The sequence below is a fragment of the Bacillus rossius genome, unplaced genomic scaffold, assembly GCF_032445375.1.
Source record: "Bacillus rossius redtenbacheri isolate Brsri unplaced genomic scaffold, Brsri_v3 Brsri_v3_scf880, whole genome shotgun sequence".
NCBI classification, from domain to species: domain Eukaryota; kingdom Metazoa; phylum Arthropoda; class Insecta; order Phasmatodea; family Bacillidae; genus Bacillus; species Bacillus rossius.
The window spans coordinates 7,501-20,626 of NW_026963119.1; the positions used below are offsets into that span (position 1 = coordinate 7,501).

Here is a 13,126-nt window from a genome sequence, read left to right on the forward strand (position 1 = left end):
AAGCAAACGGACGCAGACGAGCCACGCCGATTGGTTTTGATCTAATAAAAGCATCCCTCCCATTTCTGGTCGGGACTCAGTTCAGCATGTATTAGCTCTAGAATTACCACAGTTATCCAAGTCATGTGGTACGATCTAAGGAACCATAACTGATTTAATGAGCCATTCGCGGTTTCACCTTATTTTGGCTTGCACTTAGACATGCATGGCTTAATCTTTGAGACAAGCATATGACTACTGGCAGGATCAACCAGGGAGCTGCTAGCAGCTTTTTTTTTCGTTCGGAGGAACCTCCCGGGTCCGCAGAGCACCGGGTCCGAATCTTATGATGTACATTTTTTTTTCCTTCTGTATCAACAAGTACGGGGGCGACTTCCCAATATCGACACCCGCTTTGCAATTGCAAAGTCTTTCCTTCCATCTCTAATTAATTTTCCTAGGGAGTAGGCGAGGCCAAACTTCCAAGGCTTTCACTGGCGAATATATCGCGCTCTTAGAAACTCGCATGGTACTTGGCGAGTGGATTTCAAATTATATGATCGGTGCCCACATTCGGGCGCGGCCCACTGCGGGAGCAGACCGTTGGCCCGTGGGCTCGCTGTGAACTAATTTGCCCACTGGTCCGAAAAGTATTCATTTCTAAACACCTTTGGCCAGGGCTGAAGACCGCGACTAACCCCTTTGAAACTTGTCTCTCAGGGAGCTGCGATCCATCAAACATTTCATTGTTAACAGAGGGGAACCATTACTTGGTTAAGACGATAGGACACGCGTTCCCCACCATTTCGCATCCAATCGAATTGCCGCACAAGAGCTCGTTACCTGAGAAAGGTATAGCATTGGCTCGCAGCTAGTGTATTGCAGTTCAGACAGATAGGCCACTTTAGATAGTTCTTAGTGTTCACAGTTATCACCAAGACTAGACCCATATGGATTTAATTCTTCAAGGAGCAGCGGTCCACCAATAAGAGAGATGAAGACATGTTTTCGGATGGCCACAACGCCCCCTCGCCACCCAAATGTGCATGTTTTAAGTGTACATTGGGAGTCGACGGAACATCGGGAGTCCGCTTGCTTTCTCCGGATCAGCTGCCACCCCCCTGATCTACCAGATAGACAAGAACATGTCTTCTCCACCAATCTCATCCACCGAAGCTCCGATCATGGCTTCTTCTACCTTTATACTGATATACCCCCACGGAGCAACATGCGGGCAAGGGAACTCTTGCTACCCTTCAGTAAAGCAGGTATCTCTTATAGATGGTGACTGCACCTTGGCCAGGATTGAAGACCGCGACTAACCCCTTTGAAACTTGTCTCTCAGGGAGCTGCGATCCATCAAACATTTCATTGTTAACAGAGGGGAACCATTACTTGGTTAAGACGATAGGACACGCGTTCCCCACCATTTCGCATCCAATCGAATTGCCGCACAAGAGCTCGTTACCTAAGAAAGGTATAGCATTGGCTCGCAGCTAGTGTATTGCAGTTCAGACAGATAGGCCACTTTAGATAGTTCTTAGTGTTCACAGTTATCACCAAGACTAGACCCATATGGAATTAATTCTTCAAGGAGCAGCGGTCCACCAATAAGAGAGATGAAGACATGTTTTCGGATGGCCACAACGCCCCCTCGCCACCCAAATGTGCATGTTTCAAGTGTACATTGGGAGTCGACGGAACATCGGGAGTCCGCTTGCTTTCTCCGGATCAGCTGCCACCCCCCTGATCTACCAGATAGACAAGAACATGTCTTCTCCGCCAATCTCATCCACCGAAGCTCCGATCATGGCTTCTTCTACCTTTATACTGATATACCCCCACGGAGCAACATGCGGGCAAGGGAACTCTTGCTACCCTTCAGTAAAGCAGGTATCTCTTATAGATGGTGACTGCACCTTGGCCAGGATTGAAGACCGCGACTAACCCCTTTGAAACTTGTCTCTCAGGGAGCTGCGATCCATCAAACATTTCATTGTTAACAGAGGGGAACCATTACTTGGTTAAGACGACCGGACACGCGTTCCCCACCATTTCGCATCCAATCGAATCGCCGCACAAGAGCTCGTTACCTGAGAAAGGTATAGCATTGGCTCGCAGCTTGTGTATTGCAGTTCAGACAGATAGGCCACTTTAGATAGTTCTTCGTGTTCACAGTTAAGACCACGGCTAGACCCATATGGAATTAATTCTTCAAGGAGCAGCGGTACACCAAGCATTTCATTGTGTACTAGAAAGCACCTCTACCATGTAACAAACATACGACCACCAAATTTCTGCTTACTTCCCCCAGCGGATAGTATTTGCTAGTATCATCCACAAAGTAAATCAATTTTTTCAATGTACCGCTTCTTGGGGGAACTGGGCATGAATCAATCAAGCATTTTGAGGTAGCATGTCCGCTTCACCACTTCATCCACTTTCAGACCACTACAAGACCCATACTGAATTAATTCCTCAAGGAGCTGCAGTCCACAAAACATTTTACTGTGTACTAGAGGGCACCTCCACCATGTAACAGAAAACATACAACCTTCTTAATTTAATTCTGCATTGTTTCCCAGACGATTTGTTAGCCATACAACAGTACCATCCACAGTAATTCACCTCTTTGAAATCCAATGCATTGTAGAGAAACTGAGGTGGTAGCATTCAAACCGTTCTGTAATGTTAATTCTGCTTCATAGAAAGGTGCTACAGGTTCCACAATAATTAATTGGATATTTTTGCAATATATATAGGGCGAGAAAACTCGGGGGGACTCCCTTTTCATTTATGTACATATTCTTTCCATATTGCAAATAATTCCAATTTTTCCCGATTGCATGTCCCCCTAATATACCCAAAATGGGCCTATCGATGGGTTCACAAAGGTACCCAAAATATGAGATTTTGACTGAAAGAGGCTGGCTAACTTCCGGGAACATGATCATAGGAAATAGGTCAAAATCCCGAATCGCAGTTGTTTACGAACAACCACGAACGGAGACTTAAAATAACCTATAAGGCTGGAATTCATGGGGCCTGTATAACAGGCATTTACACAGACTCTCGGGAGGGAGGGCTCTGTGGCCGGGAGAATTTTCTGGCTCCCCGCCCGAAACTTTTCAGAGTCCCTAATGCCTGCTTGAATGTGAATAAGCAGAGCCCGGTAGCTGATATTTTGCCGGGGTGTGGAGGCCCCGGTCGCCGCCAAATTCCTCTGGTCACAGCTTGTGTTAATACACATGTTAATTTTACATGCAAACCACCAATGACAATTTTCCTCGGCCGCGGAGGCCTCGGTCGCCGCCAGAATTTTCTGGTTCCCGCTCAATATATTGCAGAGTCCTGCAGGCCTGCTTCTGTAGGAATATGCAGAGCCCGGTAGCTGATATTTTGCCGGGGTGAGGAGGCCTCGGTCGCCGCCAAATTCCTCTCATCCCAGCTTGTGTTAATACACATGTTAATTTTACATGCAAAACCACCAATTACCATTTCCTCGGCCGCGGAGGCCTCGGTCGCCGGGAGATTTTCCTGGCTCCCCGCTCAATATACTGCACAGTCCCGCAGGCCTGTCTCCAGTGGAATACACACAGTCCGAGAGCCGAAAATTTGCCGGGGTGTGGAGGCCTCGGTCGCCAACAGATTGCCATAGGCTCTGGCTGCAATATTTACCGTGTATTTTTTCCCTCCAGAGACACCACTACACCCTATATAACCCAAAATGGGCCTTGACGCGTGTACACGCGGAGCCCGAGCGCCGAGAGTTCTCCCGGCCGCGGAGGCCTCGGTCGCCGGGAGAATTTCAACGGCCCCTGCTCGAAATTTTTCTAAGTCCAGAATGCCTGCTTCTCCCAGCCTGTGTTAATACACATGTTAATTTAACATGTAAAATCACCAAGGACCATTTCCTCGGCCGCGGAGGCCTCGGTCACCGCCAGAATTTTCTGGCTGCCCGCTCCCCATGGGTAGACGCGCTGCCCAAGCGCCGAGAGTTCTCCCGGCCGCGGAGGCCTCGGTCGCCGGGAGAATTTCTCCGGCCCCTGCTCGAAATTTTTCAAAGTCCAGAATGCCTGCTTCTCCCAGCATGTGTTAATACACATGTTAATTTAACATGTAATATTACCAATGACCTTTTCCTCGGCCGCGGAGGCCTCGGTCGCCGCCAGAATTTTCTGGCTGCCCGCTCCCCATGGGTAGACGCGGAGCCCGAGCGCCGAGAGTTCTCCCGGCCGCGGAGGCCTCGGTCGCCGGGAGAATTTCTCCGGCCCCTGCTCGAAATTTTTCAAAGTCCAGAATGCCTAGTTCTCCCAGCCTGTGTTAATACACATGTTAATTTAACATGTAAAATTACCAAGGATTATTATCCCGGCCGCAGAGGCCTCGGTCGCCGCCAGAAATTTCTGGCTCCCCGCTCAATGTATTGCAGAGTCCCGCAGGCTTGCTTCTCCAAGCCTGTGTTAATACACATGTTAATTTAACATGTAAAATTACAGAGGATTATTTCCCCGGCCGCGGAGGCCTCGGTCGCCGCCAGAATTTTCTGGCTGCGCCGCTCAATGTATTGCAGAGTCCCGCAGGCTTGCTTCTCCAAGCCTGTGTTAATACACATGTTAATTTAACATGCAAAATCACCAATGACAAATTCCTCGGCCGCGGAGGCCTCGATCGCCGGGAAAATGTTCTGGCTCCCTGCTCGAATTTTTTTTCTAAGTCCCGATTCGCTATTACAGGCTGGCGCACGGAGTCCGAGGGGCGTAAATATGCCGGGTAGTGGTGCCTTCCGTCGCCGAGACATTTTACAATTGCCTGGGAGCAGTATTTAACATGTTAATTTTTTCCCCTCGTGACACCACTACCCCCTATATAACGCAAAATGGGCCTTGCCAAGGGGGCGCGCAACGCCCGAGCGCGGGCGTTTTTCCCGGCCGCCGAGACCTCCATCGCCGGGAGAATGTCTTCAGCTATTTGCTAGATTTCCCGATTCGCCCCGCACGACAAACAACCACGAACGAGGTGGTTTTCGAGAGTTCTCCCGGCCGCGGAGGCCTCGGTCGCAGGGAGAATTTCCCTGGCCCCTGCTCGAAATTTTTCTAAGTCCAGAATGCCTGCATCTCCCAGCCTGTGTTAAAACACATGTTAATTTAACATGTAAAATTACCAATGACCATTTCCTCGGCCGCAGAGGCCTCGGTCGCAGCCAGAATTTTCTGGCTCCCTGCTCAATATATTGCAGAGTCCCGCATGCTTGCTTCTCCAAGCCTGTGTTAATACACATGTTAATTTAACATGTAAAATTACCGAGGATTATTTCCCCGGCCGCGGAGGCCTCGGTCGCCGCCAGAAATTTCTGGCTCCCCGCTCAATATATTGCAGCGACCCGCAGGCTTGCTTCTCCCAGCCTGTGTTAATACACATGTTAATTTAACATGTAAAATCACCAAGGACCATTTCCTCGGCCGCGGAGGCCTCGGTCGCCGCCAGAATTTTCTGGCTGCCCGCTCCCCATGTGTAGACGCGGAGCCCGAGCGCCGAGAGTTCTCCCGGCCGCGGAGGCCTCGTAGCCGGGAGAATTTCTCGGGCCCCTGCTCGAAATTTTTCTAAGTCCAGAATGCCTGCTTCTCCCAGCCTGTGTTAATACACATGTTAATTTAACATGTAATTTTACCAATGACCTTTTCCTCGGCCGCGGAGGCCTCGGTCGCCGCCAGAATTTTCTGGCTCCCGGCTCAATATATTACAGAGTCCCGCAGGCCTGTCTCCAGTGGAATACACACAGTCCGAGAGCCGAAAATTTGCCGGGGTGTGGAGGCCTCGGTCGCCAACAGATTGCCATAGGCTCTGGCTGCAATATTTACCGTGTATTTTTTCCCTCCAGAGACACCACTACCCCCTATAAAACCCAAAATAGGCCTTGCGGTGGGTACACGCAGAGCCCGAGCGCCGAAGTTCTCCCGGCCGCGGAGGCCTCGGTCGCCGGGAGAATTTCTCCGGCCCCTGCTCGAAATTTTTCAAAGTCCAGAATGCCTGCTTCTCCCAGCCTGTGTTAATACACATGTTAATTTAACATGTTAAATTATCGAGGATTATTTCCCCGGCCGTGGAGGCCTCGGTCGCCGCCAGAATTTTCTGGCTCCCCGCTCAATATATTGCAGAGTCCCGCAGGCTTGCTTCTCCCAGCCTGTGTTAATACACATGTTAATTTAACATGTAAAATCACCGAGGACCATTTCCTCGGCCGCGGAGGCCTCGGTCGCCGCCAGAATTTTCTGGCTCACCTCTCAATGTATTGCAGAGTCCCGCAGGCTTGGTTCTCCAAGCCTGTGTTAATACACATGTTAATTTAACATGTAAAATTACCGAGGATTATTTCCCCGGCCGCGGAGGCCTCGGTCGCCGCCAGAATTTTCTGGCTCCCCGCTCAATGTATTGCAGAGTCCCGCAGGCTTGGTTCTCCAAGCCTGTGTTAATACACATGTTAATTTAACATGTAAAATTACCGAGGATTATTTCCCCGGCCACGGAGGCCTCGGTCGCCGACAGAATTGTCTGGCTCCCTGCTCGAATTTTTTCTAAGTCCCGATTCGCTATTACAGGCTGGCGCACGGAGTCAGAGGGGCGGGAATTCGCCGGGTAGTGGTGCCTTCCGTCGCCGAGACATTTTTCTATTGCCTGGAAGCTGTATTTAACATGTTAATTTTTTCCCCCTCGGGACACCACTACCCCCTATATAACCCAACATGGGCCTTGCCGCGGGTACACGCGGAGCCCGAGCGCCGAGTGTTCTCCCGGCCGCGGAGGCCTCGGTCGCCGGGAGAATTTCTCCGGCCCCTGCTCGAAATTTTTCAAAGTCCAGAATGCCTGCTTCTCCCAGCCTGTGTTAATACACATGTTAATTTAACATGTTAAATTACCGAGGATTATTTCCCCGGCCGTGGAGGCCTCGGTCGCCGCCAGAATTTTCTGGCTCCCCGCTCAATATATTGCAGAGTCCCGCAGGCTTGCTTTTCCCAGCCTGTGTTAATACACATGTTAATTTAACATGTAAAATTACCAATGACCATTTCCTCGGCCGCAGAGGCCTCGGTCGCCGCCAGAATTTTCTGGCTCCCCGCTCAATGTATTGCAGAGTCCCGCAGGCATGCTTCTCCAAGCCTGTGTTAATACACATGTTAATTTAACATGTTAAATTACCGAGGATTATTTCCCCGGCCGTGGAGGCCTCGGTCGCCGCCAGAATTTTCTGGCTCCCCGCTCAATATATTGCAGAGTCCCGCAGGCTTGCTTTTCCCAGCCTGTGTTAATACACATGTTAATTTAACATGTAAAATCACCAAGGACCATTTCCTCGGCCGCGGAGGCCTCGGTCGCCGCCAGAATTTTCTGGCTTCCCGCTCCCCATGGGTAGACGCGGAGCCCGAGCGCCGAGAGTTCTCCCGGCCGCGGAGGCCTCGGTCGCCGGGAGAATTTCTCCGGCCCCTGCTCGAAATTTTTCAAAGTCTAGAATGCCTAGTTCTCCCAGCCTGTGTTAATACACATGTTAATTTAACATGTAAAATTACCAAGGATTATTATCCCGGCCGCAGAGGCCTCGGTCGCCGCCAGAAATTTCTGGCTCCCCGCTCAATGTATTGCAGCGTCCCGCAGGCTTGCTTCTCCAAGCCTGTGTTAATACACATGTTAATTTAACATGTAAAATTACAGAGGATTATTTCCCCGGCCGCGGAGGCCTCGGTCGCCGCCAGAATTTTCTGGCTGCCCGCTCAATGTATTGCAGAGTCCCGCAGGCTTGCTTCTCCAAGCCTGTGTTAATACACATGTTAATTTAACATGCAAAATCACCAATGACAAATTCCTCGGCCGCGGAGGCCTCGATCGCCGGGAAAATGTTCTGGCTCCCTGCTCGAATTTTTTTTCTAAGTCCCGATTCGCTATTACAGGCTGGCGCACGGAGTCCGAGGGGCGTAAATATGCCGGGTAGTGGTGCCTTCCGTCGCCGAGACATTTTACAATTGCCTGGGAGCAGTATTTAACATGTTAATTTTTTCCCCTCGGGACACCACTACCCCCTATATAACCCAAAATGGGCCTTGCCAAGGGGGCGCGCAACGCCCGAGCGCGGGCGTTTTTCCCGGCCGCCGAGGCCTCCATCGCCGGGAGAATGTCTTCAGCTATTTGCTAGATTTCCCGATTCGCCCCGCACGGCAAACAACCACGAACGAGGTGGTTTTCGAGAGTTCTCCCGGCCGCGGAGGCCTCGGTCGCCGGGAGAATTTCTCGGGCCCCTGCTCGAAATTTTTCTAAGTCCAGAATGCCTGCATCTCCCAGCCTGTGTTAAAACACATGTTAATTTAACATGTAAAATTACCAATGACCATTTCCTCGGCCGCAGAGGCCTCGGTCGCAGCCAGAATTTTCTGGCTCCCTGCTCAATATATTGCAGAGTCCCGCATGCTTGCTTCTCCCAGCCTGTGTTAATACACATGGTTATTTAACATGTAAAATTACCGAGGATTATTTCCCTGGCCGCAGAGGCCGCGGTCGCCGCCAGAATTTTCTGGCTCCCCGCTCAATGTATTGCAGAGTCCCGCAGGCTTGCTTCTCCAAGCCTGTGTTAATACACATGTTAATTTAACATGTAAAATTACCGAGGATTATTTCCCCGGCCGCGGAGGCCTCGGTCGCCGCCAGAATTTTCTGGCTCCCCGCTCAATATATTGCAGCGACCCGCAGGCTTGCTTCTCCCAGCCTGTGTTAATACACATGTTAATTTAACATGTAAAATTACCGAGGATTATTTCCCCGGCCGCGGAGGCTTCGGTCGCCGCCAGAATTTTCTGGCTCCCGGCTCAATATATTACAGAGTCCCGCAGGCCTGTCTCCAGTGGAATACACACAGTCCGAGAGCCGAAAATTTGCCGGGGTGTGGAGGCCTCGGTCGCCAACAGATTGCCATAGGCTCTGGCTGCAATATTTACCGTGTATTTTTTCCCTCCAGAGACACCACTACCCCCTATATAACCCAAAATGGGCCTTGCGGCGTGTACACGCGGAGCCCGAGCGCCGAAGTTCTCCCGGCCGCGGAGGCCTCGGTCGCCGGGAGAATTTCTCCGGCCCCTGCTCGAAATTTTTCAAAGTCCAGAATGCCTGCTTCTCCCAGCCTGTGTTAATACACATGTTAATTTAACATGTAAAATTACCGAGGATTATTTCCCCGGCCGCGGAGGCCTCGGTCGCCGCCAGAATTTTCTGGCTCCCCGCTCAATGTATTGCAGAGTCCCGCAGGCTTGCTTCTCCCAGCCTGTGTTAATACACATGTTAATTTAACATGTAAAATCATTGAGGACCATTTCCTCGGCCGCGGAGGCCTCGGTCGCCGCCAGAATTTTCTGGCTCCCCGCTCAATGTATTGCAGAGTCCCGCAGGCTTGCTTCTCCCAGCCTGTGTTAATACACATGTTAATTTAACATGTAAAATCAACAAGGACCATTTCCTCGGCCGCGGAGGCCTCGGTCGCCGCCAGAATTTTCTGGCTGCCCGCTCCCCATTGGTAGACGCGGAGCCCGAGCGCCGAGAGTTCTCCCGGCCGCGGAGGCCTCGGTCGCCGGGAGAATTTCTCCGGCCCCTGCTCGAAATTTTTCAAAGTCCAGAATGCCTGCTTCTCCCAGCATGTGTTAATACACATGTTAATTTAACATGTAATATTACCAATGACCTTTTCCTCGTCCGCGGAGGCCTCGGTCGCCGCCAGAATTTTCTGGCTGCCCGCTCCCCATGGGTAGACGCGCTGCCCGAGCGCCGAGATTTCTCCCGGCCGCGGAGGCCTCTGTCGCCGGGAGAATTTCTCTGGCCCCTGCTCGAAATTTTTCAAAGTCCAGAATGCCTAGTTCTCCCAGCCTGTGTTAATACACATGTTAATTTAACATGTAAAATTACCAAGGATTATTATCCCGGCCGCAGAGGCCTCGGTCGCCGCCAGAAATTTCTGGCTCCCCGCTCAATGTATTGCAGAGACCCGCAGGCTTGCTTCTCCAAGCCTGTGTTAATACACATGTTAATTTAACATGTAAAATTACCGAGGATTATTTCCCCGGCCGCGGAGGCCTCGATCGCCGCCAGAAATTTCTGGCTCCCCGCTCAATATATTGCAGCGACCCGCAGGCTTGCTTCTCCCAGCCTGTGTTAATACACATGTTAATTTAACATGTAAAATCACCAAGGACCATTTCCTCGGCCGCGGAGGCCTCGGTCGCCGCCAGAATTTTCTGGCTGCCCGCTCCCCATGTGTAGACGCGGAGCCCGAGCGCCGAGAGTTCTCCCGGCCGCGGAGGCCTCGGTCGCCGCCAGAATTTTCTGGCTCCCCGCTCAATGTATTGCAGAGTCCCGCAGGCTTGCTTCTCCAAGCCTGTGTTAATACACATGTTAATTTAACATGCAAAATCACCAATGACAATTTCCTCGGCCGCGGAGGCCTCCATCGCCGGGAGAATTTTCTGGCTCTCTGCTCGAATTTTTTCTAAGTCCCGATTCGCTATTACAGGCTGGCGCACGGAGTCCGAGGGGCGGAAATATGCCGGGTAGTGGTGCCTTCCGTCGCCGAGACATTTTACAATTGCCTGGGAGCAGTATTTAACATGTTAATTTTTTCCCCCTCGGGACACCACTACCCCCTATATAACCCAAAATGGGCCATGCAATGGGTGCCCACAACGCCCGAGCGCGGGCATTTTTCCCGGGCGCCGAGGCCTCGATCGCCGGGAGAATGTCTCCAGCTATTTGCATGATGTCCCGATTCGCCCCACAAGGCGAACAACCACGAACGAGGTGGTTTTCGTTCGTGGTTGTTTTCGTTCGTGGTTGTTTACTGTTCGTGGTTGTTTTCATTCGTGGTTGTTGTGCGTTCGTGGTTGTTGTCGTTCGGGGTTGTTTTCCGTTCGTGGTTGTTGTCGTTCGTGGTTGTTGTCGTTCGTGGTTGTTGTCGTTCGTGGTTGTTTTCCGTTCGTGGTTGTTTTACGTTCGTGGTTGTTTTCGAGGCAATTGGTACTTTGAAAATTTCAATCGGTTAGCTAGAAAAAATTCTCCCGGCGGTGATTGCCTTGATCGCCGGGAGAATTTTCTGGCTCCCCGATAAAATTTTTTCCAAGTCCCGATTCGCTCTTACTAGCTGGCGCACGGAGTCCGAGGGGCGGGAATTCGCCGGGTAGTGGTGTGTTCCGTCGCCGAGACATTTTCCTATTGCCTGGAAGCAGTATTTAACATGTTAATTTTTTCCCCCTCGGGACACCACTACCCCCTATATAACACAAAATGGGCCTTGCCGCGGGTACACCCGGAGCCCGAGCGCCGAGAGTTCTCCCGGCCGCAGAGGCCTCGGTCGCCGGGAGATTTTCTCCGGCCCCTGCTCGAAATTTTCCAAAGTCCAGAATGCCTGCTTCTCCCAGCCTGTGTTAATACACATGTTAATTTAACATGTAAAATCACCAAGGACCATTTCCTCGGCCGCGGAGGCCTCGGTCGCCGCCAGAATTTTCTGGCTGCCCGCTCCCCAAGGGTAGACGCGGAGCCCGAGCGCCGAGAGTTCTCCCGGCCGCGGAGGCCTCGGTCGCCGGGAGAATTTCTCCGGCCCCTGCTCGAAATTTTTCAAAGTCCAGAATGCCTGCTTCTCCCAGCATGTGTTAATACACATGTTAATTTAACATGTAATATTACCAATGACCTTTTCCTCGGCCGCGGAGGCCTCGGTCGCCGCCAGAATTTTCTGGCTGCCCGCTCCCCATGGGTAGACGCGGAGCCCGAGCGCCGAGAGTTCTCCCGGCCGCGGAGGCCTCGGTCGCCGGGAGAATTTCTCCGGCCCCTGCTCGAAATTTTTCAAAGTCCAGAATGCCTAGTTCTCCCAGCCTGTGTTAATACACATGTTAATTTAACATGTAAAATTACCAAGGATTATTATCCCGGCCGCAGAGGCCTCGGTCGCCGCCAGAAATTTCTGGCTCCCCGCTCAATGTATTGCAGAGTCCCGCAGGCTTGCTTCTCCAAGCCTGTGTTAATACACATGTTAATTTAACATGTAAAATTACAGAGGATTATTTCCCCGGCCGCGGAGGCCACGGTCGCCGCCAGAATTTTCTGGCTGCCCGCTCAATGTATTGCAGAGTCCCGCAGGCTTGCTTCTCCAAGCCTGTGTTAATACACATGTTAATTTAACATGCAAAATCACCAATGACAAATTCCTCGGCCGCGGAGGCCTCGATCGCCGGGAAAATGTTCTGGCTCCCTGCTCGAATTTTTTTTCTAAGTCCCGATTCGCTATTACAGGCTGGCGCACGGAGTCCGAGGGGCGTAAATATGCCGGGTAGTGGTGCCTTCCGTCGCCGAGACATTTTACAATTGCCTGGGAGCAGTATTTAACATGTTAATTTTTTCCCCTCGGGACACCACTACCCCCTATATAACCCAAAATGGGCCTTGCCAAGGGGGCGCGCAACGCCCGAGCGCGGGCGTTTTTCCCGGCCGCCGAGGCCTCCATCGCCGGGAGAATGTCTTCAGCTATTTGCTAGATTTCCCGATTCGCCCCGCACGGCAAACAACCACGAACGAGGTGGTTTTCGAGAGTTCTCCCGGCCGCAGAGGCCTCGGTCGCCGGGAGAATTTCTCGGGCCCCTGCTCGAAATTTTTCTAAGTCCAGAATGCCTGCATCTCCCAGCCTGTGTTAAAACACATGTTAATTTAACATGTAAAATTACCAATGACCATTTCCTCGGCCGCAGAGGCCTCGGTCGCAGCCAGAATTTTCTGGCTCCCTGCTCAATATATTGCAGAGTCCCGCATGCTTGCTTCTCCCAGCCTGTGTTAATACACATGGTTATTTAACATGTAAAATTACCGAGGATTATTTCCCTGGCCGCAGAGGCCGCGGTCGCCGCCAGAATTTTCTGGCTCCCCGCTCAATGTATTGCAGAGTCCCGCAGGCTTGCTTCTCCAAGCCTGTGTTAATACACATGTTAATTTAACATGTAAAATTACCGAGGATTATTTCCCCGGCCGCGGAGGCCTCGGTCGCCGCCAGAATTTTCTGGCTCCCCGCTCAATATATTGCAGCGACCCGCAGGCTTGCTTCTCCCAGCCTGTGTTAATACACATGTTA

The 13,126-nt window shown here is 51.5% G+C and overlaps 1 non-coding gene across 1 annotated transcript in view; it reads right to left on the reverse strand.

Moving 5' to 3' along the window:
* Positions 1–257, reverse strand: part of LOC134545787 (small subunit ribosomal RNA) — a 1,989-nt gene extending 1,732 nt beyond the window's left edge. The window contains exon 1 of the ribosomal RNA XR_010078787.1: positions 1–257. This exon is cut by the window's left edge and continues 1,732 nt beyond it. This is a non-coding gene — a ribosomal RNA (small subunit ribosomal RNA).
* Between the last annotated feature and the right edge of the window lie 12,869 nt (positions 258–13,126).